Source organism: Xenopus laevis, chromosome 8L (genome assembly GCF_017654675.1).
Source record: "Xenopus laevis strain J_2021 chromosome 8L, Xenopus_laevis_v10.1, whole genome shotgun sequence".
Taxonomy (NCBI): domain Eukaryota; kingdom Metazoa; phylum Chordata; class Amphibia; order Anura; family Pipidae; genus Xenopus; species Xenopus laevis.
The window spans coordinates 125,501,964-125,514,324 of NC_054385.1; the positions used below are offsets into that span (position 1 = coordinate 125,501,964).

Consider the following 12,361-nt stretch of genomic DNA (forward strand, 5'->3'; position numbering starts at 1 on the left):
AGAAGCTTTATCAAGGCAAAAAAAAAAAAAATGCTCATGCCACACCCCACTCACCCCTCTCATGTCACACACCCTACTCATGCCACACCCCCACTCACCCCTCTCATGCCACACACACACGTCCCTTCAGGGGAAGCCCCTCAGGAGTGGGGTTACCCTTTAGTGATCTGTGACAAGGGAACAGCAACAGGGAAATCCCCACTAAAATAGAATATTACAGATACATTTCAACTTTATAAAGTCCAGATTTATTAACAAAAAAAGAGCCGAGGCCCCTCTCTTCCCATGGGTAAAATACGGGCTTTTTTTTTTCCAGCAAGTGTCACATTACAGGTTGTGCCCCAAGCAGTCACATCACCCCACAGCAGGTTCTTTTCTCCACTGGAGTCGTCTCCTCCGCCGGAGCAATGAGTTTCAGTAACAGGGGCTCCCCACTTGCTGTAGTGTAATACACAGGCTCCTGGGGGGCGGGGCCTAAGGAATCTTGTGCTTCAGAGTCAGAAACAGGGGGTGGGGTGTGTCTTTGGAGCTTGGCCACCGCCCACTGTCGTTTCAGCTCAGCCAATGAGTGGTGGGAGCATTCACTGCTCAAGTTGGGGGCCGTGTCTCCCTGGGTGGCCAGCTGGTAGGACACACTGCGTTCCAAGTGATTTGTGTGATTGGAGGTGGGAATCAGACTCCTGTTCCTCTGGCACCTCATGCTCCTCCCCTGGCCCCTCCTCTCCTTCAGTTCTGGCGGCTTTCTCTGGCTCCACCTCCACACTCTGAGAAGAAATAAGCAGAATTTGTGCATTAATTTGACTGCGGCAGCTCCAAGCAGATCACGGGCGGTTATACTCCACACGCAGGTCATGTGACATTCTGAGACCAATTAAAGGTCACAATGGTTGTAATGCTGGAATTTTGTGGAGTAATTACACAATTGTCAATGAAAATTTAGGATATTGTCAACCCAGACCCTGCCCCTTATCTTCTCCAAACTTCGCCCACCTCCATTTAGCTTTTATGGTACTGAAATCAAAGGAATTTTATTTCTGGAGTGGGGTCCCTGGTGTTACATGTACAGTTCCCACCCAGCCATTAGGGGGTAGTATCAGTGATTACTCACCTGTTGGTGCATCTCTGTGTTACTCATTTTATCCTCGTCCTGCTGCTCCACTTCATTCTTCCGGGATCTGCTGCCAGACCATGGCTTCCCTCTGATGTCCCCTCCTGTACTTATTGGTACGCTCCATCACACTCACCCCACGCACCAGCTTCCTGGGGGGCAAGTGAAGTACAAAGGGTTAAGTGACCAGTGAATGGGAGCAGATAACAGAGGAGTGACCAGTAGGAGGAATTCACTGTTGTCTTTGTTCCAAAACTAGAACTGTGTAACTGTATAACTGTAACTCTCTGCATGGGTGTAACATCAAATTTTTTTTAAAAAAAATTCGTTAGTACACAACGAATAAATAACAACAAGACAAATTATATTTTAAAATTGCAAAGTCTTTATTAAGAAAGAACTTACAAAAACTCCTCTTCAGAAAAGGCGATAGGGCGACCATCGATCCAGCGGCACTCGATTTCTCATCCCTGGATCTTGCTGGCCGCTGACTGATGCTCCAAACTGGCAAAGATTTCCCAATGTTCCCCGAGCCTGCCAGTGCCTGAGTGCAGCGCCCTCACTGCCTGAGTCTTCTTCCACACATTCACGAACGGGAATGGTTTGTACTTTGTATAAGCGCTACGGTAACTCTGTGCTAATGTGTAACTGGTTATGTGTGTGTCTGTGCTGGTTATGTGTGTAACCCTTGACAGATGTGGTTATTTCAGTAGGACTTGCACTCTTCCACTGTATGCACCGAGTACAGATCATTTGCAGCTTTCATTCTGCCTGCAATCCCTTCCCATTGTAAGAAGGCTGCTGGGTACCGTGTTTCATAGCCCGTGCTTGTCTGTGAGAGACACGTCCTTGCTCAGAACTGTGCAATTGTGTCTCCCCCGGGTCCGGAGCTCTGCCCTGGTATGTGGGAGTGCAGGAGTGGGAGGCACTGTATTCTGCCAGCTCCACTCTCATGCTGCTTTAATATAGATAATGGGGACCCTAGCGCTGCGCCGCATTGATCTATAGATATACACCAGCCGGTACAGATGCCCAAAACAGTGCCTCCCACTCCTGCACTGCCACATACCAGGTGCTTGGTATTCTTTAGGTCTTCTTCCTTCACTTGGCAATTTCCGTTACTTTCAGCGCATGCACAGTTGACACGAACCAGAAGATTGCTCCAACTGCGCATGCACCACTGCAGCTCTCACTTTACGAAGAATACCGAAGTGCCGAAGATGGCGCCCGTGAGCTCTTCTTCGCTGACTCTGCATGTGTGGTCAGTATTTCTGGAGGGGACACAATTCTGGGGTAACACTGTGCAGGGGGAGGCACGGAGGGGGGCCAGTGGGAACTTTTTTCTAAAGGGGGGTTAAGTTCTCCTCTACGGTCTAACCCCCTTAGCTCATAAACACTCACCCCAAATCTCCCCCTAACTGGCCTTCAGACTGGGCCCCCTTAGCTCATAACAAGGTTACAGATATATAGAAACATTGGGGTAACAGTCACCCTGCTATAGTTCCAGGGGTACCCAGGGTACAAATAAGCACTCACCCCCAAATCTCCCTCTAAGTGGCCTTCAGGCTGGGCCCCCTTAGCTCATAACAAGGTTACAGATATATAGAAACATTGGGGTAACAGTCACCCTTCTTTAGTTCCAGGGGTACCCAGGGTACAAATAAGCACTCACCCCAAATCTTCTCCTAACTGGCCTTCAGGCTGGGCCCCCTTAGCTCATAACAAGGTTACAGATATAAAGAAACATTGGGGTAACAGTCACCCTGCTATAGTTCCAGGGGTACCCAGGGCACAAATAACCACCCCCAAATCTCCCCCTAACTGACCTTCAGGCTGGACCCCCTTAGCTCATAACAAGGTTACAGATATATAGAAACATTGGGGTAACAGTCACCCTTCTTTAGTTCCAGGGGTACCCAGGGCACAAATAAACACTCACCCCAAATCTCCCTGTAAGTGGCCTTCAGGCTAGGCCGCCTTAACTCATAACAAGGTTACAGATATATAGAAACATTGGGGTAACAGTCACCCTGCTATAGTTCCAGGGGTACCCAGGGTACAAATAAACACTCACCCCAAATCTCCCCCTAACTGACCTTCAGGCTGGGCCCCCTTAGCTCATAACAAGGTTACAGATATATAGAAACATTGGGGTAACAGTCACCCTTCTTTAGTTCCAGGGGTACCCAGGGTACAAATAAACACTCACTCAGCTCATAACAAGATTACTTATTACATTTTAGTATATATTCTGCTAATACAATTGCTACTATTCTGTATGTAGCTTGCTAGACAGGACAATAAGGAAACATATAATACAGTTCAGTTATACTCACAAGAATACACTTCTGAGATGCCAGGATTTAAAAGATACAGATCACAAGCCATTCTTCGGCCATACAGAATGCATTCTGATAACTTATTTTCCCTTCCAAAACTGTCAACTTCTGTACTCTGTACTCTGTACTCTCCACTGAATGGGTAGGGACAGATGTTCCTTCCAGTAAGAAAATCAGACTATATAGTGTATATCAGATACAACACTTTTTATAGGAAGCGGATTAGGTCGAAAGTGATAATGCTGTGCCACTGCTGTAGATTGTACAGTTTCTGGTGCACAGAACACATTTAAGTTCCCTTGTATGAGACTGAATGGCTGAACAAATAATCAGTTGAACCTGAGAGGTTGCCAGAATTCAGTGGCGGAAATACCAGGGGAGCAGGGGGCGCGAGCGGGCCAGGGACCGCACCCCCTCAGGGGCCCCCGGCAGCCCGCGCGCCATTGAAAATGTGGGCTGTACGGAGAGGGGCGGGGCCCGGCTGCGCGTCACGCACCAGGGCCCGCCCCCTCTAGGATCGCTACTGCCAGAATTTGTGCTTCCAAATTACAATGCAACAGACATTGTTGTGTGAAAACCTAGAAACTTCCATTAATAAAATACTGTATACATTTCTGGCCTTGTTTAATATTCAAAAGGTGCAAATGTTGGCGTCTTAAAGGAGAACTACCCCCCCAGTAAGAAAAGCCCCTACCTACTACCCTAGATAGTTCCCCTGCATAGTTCATTAACCCTGAAAGTGTCCCGAATACATTGCTCAAGTATCTGTGCAAACACATCGGAGCTCATGGGCGCCATCTTCTGGATCTTCAATCTTCATTGGTTAGGGAGCGCAGTATTGGTGCATGCGCAGTTGGAACGGTGTTCCAGTTTGTAGAATGTAGGGACTTTTCTTATTGGGGGGGGTTAAGTTCTCCTTAAAGGGGTGCAAAGTTGCACCACCACAAGCAGAAGGCATATCATGGGACCTGGATCAGAGGTGAAACTGAGCACATTCTTTGTTGCAACCCTGCATAAATGAAACATTTGATAAACTCTTCTCTGGACACTATTGTTTAAGGAGGGCTGCACCCTAAAATTCTTAGTTACTGGAAAAGCTGTCACCCCAATTGGATTTTCCTTGGTTGACATACAGTGCTGGGTTTTTGGGTCAGAATGTAACTGGGAGTGTTCCTGGTTCATAGCAATAAAATTTCCAAAAAAAAAACCTATCTCTGGATATGGATTTTGTGGAGAGCTGATAAGGGTACATTTCCCCATATGAACTGAAATTGTCTGTACTCCATATTAAAGAAGATGAGGTCTCCCCTTGAATAGTTAGATCAAAGCTTATATATAGATTCCCTCTGTAACACCCACATACTGTATATTAGCTAACTGGGGTTGAGTTTGTGTGGGCCGATCCACAAGGCAGGTGGAAATGCAGATACAACACCATAGAAATGATATTGAGAACTAAAAACCAAAAACATCTGGGTTGTGTAACCACACTGCTTCCTGGCAACGTTGGTCTGGTTTGGCTATTACTGAGGGAATATATCATGGGGGAAACCTCATTAACTGTTTGCTCAAATTTTACAGTAAATGGATTTAGAAACGTGACAGTTTTTTCCCCAGCAATGAACAAATGAATAGTGATGAGCGAAATTTTTTGCCGAGTTTCATGGCAAAAACGACGCCCATAGACTCCAATGGATGAAACAAATTGTTGCGCATCAAAAAAAAAGTTTGACACATCGCATTGCTCAACAAAAAGAAAAAATGACACCCATGGACTTTAATCCATTTTAGCGAATTTTTGACGTTCCATAAATCGAAACGGGGGAAGATTTTCATTAAATGACTCTTATGGAGCCCCAAGCCTTTATTGCCGAACTCTTATGCAGATTTAGGAAATATTCACTCCAAACTTTAGTCTGCAACATCACTAGAAGAATGACGGTACAGGTATGTGACCTGTTATCCAGAATATTCAGGATCTTGGGTTTTCTGGATAATGGATCTTTCTGTAATTTGGATCTTCATGCCTAAAGTCCACTAGAAAATCATATAAACATTAAATAAAGCCAATAGGCTGGTTTTGCTTCCAATAAGGATTAATTATATCTTAGTTGGGATCAAGTACAAGCTACTGTTTTATTATTACACAGAAAAAGGAAATTATTTTTAAGAATTTGGGTTATTTAAATATAATGGAGTCTATGGGAAATGGCCTTTCTGTGATTTGAAACTTTCTGGATAATGGATCCCATACATGTACAATACAATAAGCACAATGAGGGATTTAGTCTATCAACATCAAAGTTGGATTCAAATTTCAAGTAAAATTGCACAATAAAGGTTTTCCCAAGATCCCCAGGGCCCCCAATGAGAAGCCTAGCTGATCTGTATCACTAGTAACACTCAATCAGTGATTGGCTTTATTCGGTGTAGGATCTACTTGCAGAGGTCCAAACCAGTGTACTGGAGATGCTGTACAGGTATGGGATCATTTATCCAGAATTCTTGACACCTGTGCTTTTCTGGATAAGGGGTTTTTGTCTGTAATTTGGATCATCATACCTTAAGTTGAATAAAATAAAAACTTAAACAAAGCAAGTGCCACCAATATGGATTCATTGAGCTTAATTTCCATTTTTATTATTACAGAACGAAAAGTAATGATTTACAAAAATTACAGTTATTTCCAAAAAATTTAGTCTATGGGGCATGACCTTTTAGTAATTCAGACCTTCCCGGAAATCAGGTTTCTGGATTATGGGTCTCATACTTGTACCATTGTACCAAAAGTCAGTTCTGTAGCCAATATAAAAATATTTCAAAACGAAAATACCTTTGTGTGTGATGTACATGTATATAGTGTAACAACCAGGGCAACCACAACGACAGAGAAGTTGACAGATATATACAAACGGCTTTGACTGCTGCTGTTGGATTCTGTTTATTGGGAGTGAAAAAAGAGGGAATACTGTAAATGACATTATACAGAAGGACATTTATTCATAACTAGTCATATAGTGAGTTTTTTTATATGGCTCAAAATTGATAGATAGGACAGAAGAACATGATATAAGAAAAATTTTCACAGTAAAGTCTCATTGTTGTTAAAGGAGAAGGAAAGGCTAAAATGAAGTAAGCTTTATCTAAAGGTCTATATAAATACACCAGTAATCCCTCAAAGTAATGTTGTTCGGAGTGTTTCTATTGTGTATACATGGACATATGTATCAGACTTCCTGTTTTCAGCTTAAACCTCCAGGGCTAGGGCTTGAGCATGCTCAGTTTGCTCCTCTCTGAATTGCTCCATCTAGGTTTGCCGTGTCTATCATAGTGCCAGTTGTTTTCATTTCTTAGTGTGTGTGAATGTGAGTGGTTGAGATTCAGCACTGACTGATGCCTTTGTTTCTCTTTGAGGGACATGTACTGTAGTTGCACTGTGATTGGACAAAGTAGGTGATTCGAAGCTGGGGATGCTTCCCCCCATCCCAAGGAACATTAGCTCTTATCTCAGACTTTTAAAATCTAAAATTCCACCAGAATTATAATGTTCTCATTACCAGAATTTACTTACATTTACTTGGGTCTATTCTTAATCTGTAGGCTCAAGTTATTGAGAAAATTGTTATTAAAAGTGCTACTGATCTGAAATTATCATGACCCTTAGGCATCTCACATATTGTGGGTTTAGAGTAATATTCCCGTCAGCCTCAAGACACTCACCAAAGGGAACAACCATTGTCTTCTCCAAACTGCTGTGATCCACATGGCAGGAGTAAGTGGCGCCCTCCTCTGGTGTTACCTCCACACTGACTCTGATCTGATAGGTGCCATCAGGGTTTGGCAGGATCTCTGCTGATTCCTCTGAGTAAATCTCATCTGTCTCATTCTTTATCCACTTCACTTCCACATCTCGGGGGTAGAACCCATACACCCAGCAGTACAGTTTGATACCATGGACTCTGAGCTGGAAACCCTTACAATGGGGGGGGGGACTCATAGTAATAAAAAAGCCATTAGCTACTGAAAATACATGCAAAAAGACTGGATTGATTCTACTTTAAAATCAAAAGAGAGTTTTGTTTAATTAGTATTTCCATCCCACTTGGAATCAGCTGAGATCATTTTAAGAGTCATTAATAATGTGAATTGAAAGTTACTATATAAGGGCTACTCTACGTGGGAGTTTCTGTAGGTTGGTGTTGGATCAACAGTTCAATATAAATGAAAACCAAAATAAATTTAAAAAGTCTGTTGCCTTTTCTTTTATCTGTAACTTTTATCTGCATTTCTTGCACAAATAAATGCAGGAATTGTAGTCACACAATAAAAAACTGTAGGTGAAAAGGGAGCGCATCTTCACTATGAAATGCTCGCACAGCCGAAGTAACACTAGCGAAAAGTCACCATTGTTCGACAATCGGGACAAAACTTCACAACGCAGTGAATTAGCGTATTTGTAGCGCATTTGCGCCTGGCGAAGTGGTGCGATGTGTGCAGAGCTGACGCTGGCGAAAATTCGCCTGTTAGTGAATCTGCCCCTTAGACTCCATTTTATCCAAATAATCAAAATTTTGAAAAACAATTTCCTTTTTCTCTCTAATAATAAAACAGTACCTTGTACTACAATGAATCCTTATTGGAAGCAAAACCAGCCTATTGGCTTTATTTAATGTTTATATGATCTTAAGGTATGAAGATCCAAATTACGGAAAGATCCCTTGTCCGGAGAACCTCAGGTCCCGAGCATTCTGGTTAACAGGTCCCATACCTGTAATTATCTTTTATCCATGTAGCACCATCATAGTTACTATGAAAACTCTAATTGCACTCACCAGAATACACAGCAGATGTTCCCAGGCTGAAGATCAGAAACACCAGAGGGGGGATACAGGCCGTGTTCCCGTTATTATACTAAACACGATGGATTGTTAGTTTCATTTCTGTCAGTCACATGTCTCCACTGTGAGAAGGGTTAAATGATCTCTCCAATCTTAAAACAGAAGCTTTCTCAGGCATTGTTCCATGGGAAGAAAGTCTATTTCTTTTGAATAGAGAGACCTTGCTGAAAACATACGTCATTTCCTAGGACTCACCTATCAAGTTAACAAATGTGCATTGAGCAGAAAGGAGAAATAACTGCAGTGCTGGCAGTACTCAGCAGGCATCATACAGACACAGGCTAGGGAGCCCCAATGGGCACAAGGAGCCTTGTACTTACTGTCTGCCGTGTATTTGCCTGTGCTACACTTTGCACCTTAAGCTAGATATTTAATGTAACACAAGGAGAAATCAAGCACCAAACGATGGATGGCCTGATCGTTTTCTGAAGAGGAAACTTAATTAATGAATTAAAATACATATATATTATTGTCGCAGCTTATTTGGTTTGTTATGGTGGGAGAGCTGGTATATAGTTACAGTATATTTTTATCTAATAAGGCAGCCCATTGGGTTATTATCAGGGTTGGATGGGATATCAAATGGTCATCATTGTCATTGTTTATGGAGTTTACATTGTTATGAGAATTCTGGTGATATGAACTGGTTGATAAAATCAGCTGTGGCCTTTTCCCCACCAAAGAACATGTCTTGCGTTTTTTATAGGGATGCACCGAATCCACTTTTTTGGATTTGGCCGAAACCCCGAATCCTTTGTGAAAGATTCGGCCGAATACTGAACCCTAATTTGCATATGCAAATCAGTGAGGGGAGGGAAAAAGAGAGCCGCGCACGACGCACGGCTAAAATTGTTTTTACTTCCTTGTTTTGTGACGAAAAGTCACATGATTTAAAGGATTCGGTTCGGCCAGGCACAAGAATTCGGCCGAATCCTGCTGAAAATGGCTGGATCCTGCCTGAATTCTAGTTTTTTATTGTTAGTAGAGGTGTGTGCATGTGTGGTGCCTGTCCCATGAACCCTTGTGCAATAGCGTTCATTTTCCAACCACTATGACTATATTCCTCATGCTGGCAGGTGTAAGGGCAGAGACACACGGGAAGATTCGGCGAGATTTAGTCACCCAGTGACTAATCCCCACTTCTTCGGGCATTGAACCTCCCCAAAAAGCCTTCCAGCCGGCTAGAGGTGGGATGGTGTTTGGAGTATTTCATTTTCCCAAGTTGCCCGAAGTTTCCCCATTATGACTGCTGCCTAGCCAATTAAATTTATATTAAATTGTAGAAGAAGACAGAGGACGTCATCAGAGGGGCATTGCTGTACTGGGCCCGGGCCTGAAGGGGGCTGTGCTGCACTTTTCTAAATAGCCGGGCCCCCTTGACAGTGGAAAGACCCGAAGTCACAAAAGCAGCTGAAATTGAAGTTCTGAAGCGGTGAAAAAACTCAAAGTCATGAAAACAGCCGAAATTGAAGTCGTAAAGCGGTGAAAAGACCCAATGTCATGAAAACAGAAGAAATTTAAGTCCTGAAGCGGCAAAAGACCTGAAGTCATGAAAACAGCAGAAATTGAAGTCCTGAAGCCATGAGTTCAATTCTACTGAACACCAATGTGTGGTTTTTTTTTTTAATTCCCTGGTCACCAATGTATTATTTTAATAGTCTATAGGCTTCTGCCACCAATTTTTTAAAAAAAATATTCTCTGGGGCCCCGATATTTAACTTGCAAGGGTGTCCTGGCACAAATGTTTTTGTTTTTTTAAAAAAAAAAACTTTTATGGGAGTCTCTGGTGCCAATGTGGTTTTTTTTTATAGCCCTGACCACCAATTTTTTTTAAAAAAAACTTTTATGGGGGGCCCTGGTGCAACAGTTTTTTTTTAACTTATAAGCTTTTTATAACGTGTGTGTGGGGGGGTTACCTTTTCTAGCACTGATGTCTCTGTGGTCTTTTAACTATGGTGTGGAGTGGGCTGGATCTGGGGCGGGGCTTGGGGGCCAGGGCCCCAAATTTTAGTTGTACGGGGCCCTGTGATTTCTAATGGCGGCTCTGAGAAGACATATGTAGGTCCTGATTTGTCTTCTGGACGCCCATAGGCCGGCAACTGTAACAAACTCCTTCCTAATATTTAGCTGGAACCTCTTTTCTTCTAATCGGAATGGGTGACCTTGTGTCAGCTGGAAAGACCTACTGGTAAATAAATCATTAGAGAGATTATTATATGATCCCCTTATATATTTATACATAGTTATCATATCACCCCTTAAGCGCCTCTTCTCCAGCGTGAACATCCCCAATTTGGCCAGTCTTTCCTCATAGCTAAGATTTTCCCTTTACCAGCTTAGTTGCCCTTCTCTGGACCCTCTCTAATTGAATAATGACATAATCATAGATGAAATATTATCAAACAAAATCCATGTCACTATTGTGCTCTCCTTCTCTCCCTGTACTTGGATTCCTGTGCTGATTCCTGTTGTTCCCCAGACTTACTGACCTAATTCCATGTCCTTAGTTTCCCTCTGATCTCTTGCCCCTCCCCCATTTACCCTAGTTGATTAACCCTTTATCCTCTTGTCCCTCTGCTTCTCTATCAACCCTCTGCCCTTTTCTCAAGCATCCCAGCTTTTAGCATTTTCTCTTTCTTTTTTCCTCCTATTTTCTATTACACTTTCAGTTCAGCTGTTTGGTTTTGACCCGAACAGTCTGGTTTTTGTAAGGCCTGTCCGGGTCTGAACTTTCTGTTTTCAGCCTTTTGAAACCCGAACAATAATCTGGCCAATACATGAAAAGCATTTAAATACTAAGTGTGAAGTTTGGGGGGATCACAGCGGGATTGTTAGCATAAATGCAGGCCACTCCAAGGTGAAAAGAAAAGTAGTCTGTTTATTTTGAACACAAAGAGCTTCCAGCAGCAGTCAAAATGCAACAGAAAGAAAACAGCTTCATTCAGCAACATAAAGTCCAGCAATAAACAAAATAGCTTACTTCAGCGTTTTTAAGTTTTCAGTACCCCAAGGTACTATCCAGGCTTGATCTGTGGGGAAAACACCAGGAAAATATCCCCCTGGCTAACAGGCCCCCCAGGTCTCTGAAAATACAGCCATTCCAACCCAACAGCCCAGCCCTCCTGTGCAGCTCCTTCTCTCACACCCTGCACACCTGCTGCTGATTCCCTTAAACACCCCTTGGCTGTCCAGCCCACCTTCTGGCTGCTTAACCCTCTGGTGTTTCTTAAAGGGAACATTCTTAAATGGATGGCTCAGAACCTAAAAACCGGGGATACATATCTGCCATCCACTATAAATCCCGTCCGGCTTGTACATTTACCCCCCCCCTCTGCCTCAACCCAGGGGAGGTGGAGGCACTAGTAGAGCCTAGACAATGGACTCGGGACAGAGCATCCGCATTCATATGCTGTTTCTCGGGTCTGTGCTCTCCAGTATATTTGAACTCCTGGAGTGCCACGAACCATCGGGTTACCCTGGCATTTGCCCCTTTTTTCTGTTTCATCCAGGTGAGTGGGGCATGATCAGAGATCAGACGGAATCTCCTACCTAAAAGGTAATAACGGAGGGAGTCCAAGGCCCACTTACCGTATATATACTTGAGTATAAGCCGAGTTTTTCAGCATCCAAAATGTGCTGAAAAAGTCTACCTCAGCTTATACTCGAGTCAGCGGGCAGTATCTGAGTTTGCAGTCACTTTTTATCATTCCAATACCAACAGTTCACTTGGGGAGAGACTGCAATATCACACAGCGCCCTCTGTTGGTTATATGAAAGAATAACAGTGCGCCCTCTGTTGGTTATATGAAAGAATAACAGTGACTGCAATATCACACAGCGCCCTCTGTTGGTTATATGAAAGAATAACAGTGACTGCAATATCACACAGCGTCCTCTGTTGGTTATATGAAAGAATAACAGTGCGCCCTCTGTTGGTTATATGAAAGAATAACAGTGACTGCAATATCACACAGCGCCATCTGTTGGTTATATGAAAGAATAACAGTGACTGCAAT

At 43.2% G+C, this 12,361-nt stretch overlaps 1 protein-coding gene and 1 long non-coding RNA gene across 2 annotated transcripts in view; both read right to left on the reverse strand.

The window, feature by feature from the left end:
- The window catches only part of mhc1b.L (major histocompatibility complex nonclassical class Ib L homeolog), a 175,480-nt gene that overhangs the window by 63,654 nt on the left and 99,465 nt on the right, over window positions 1-12,361 (reverse strand).
- LOC121397204 lies at window positions 81-8,545 on the reverse strand. The gene is made up of 3 exons (XR_005963581.1): window positions 8,280-8,545; window positions 1,109-1,260; window positions 81-764 (listed from the first exon to the last, which is right to left on the reverse strand). It is a non-coding gene; the product is annotated as an uncharacterized LOC121397204 (long non-coding RNA).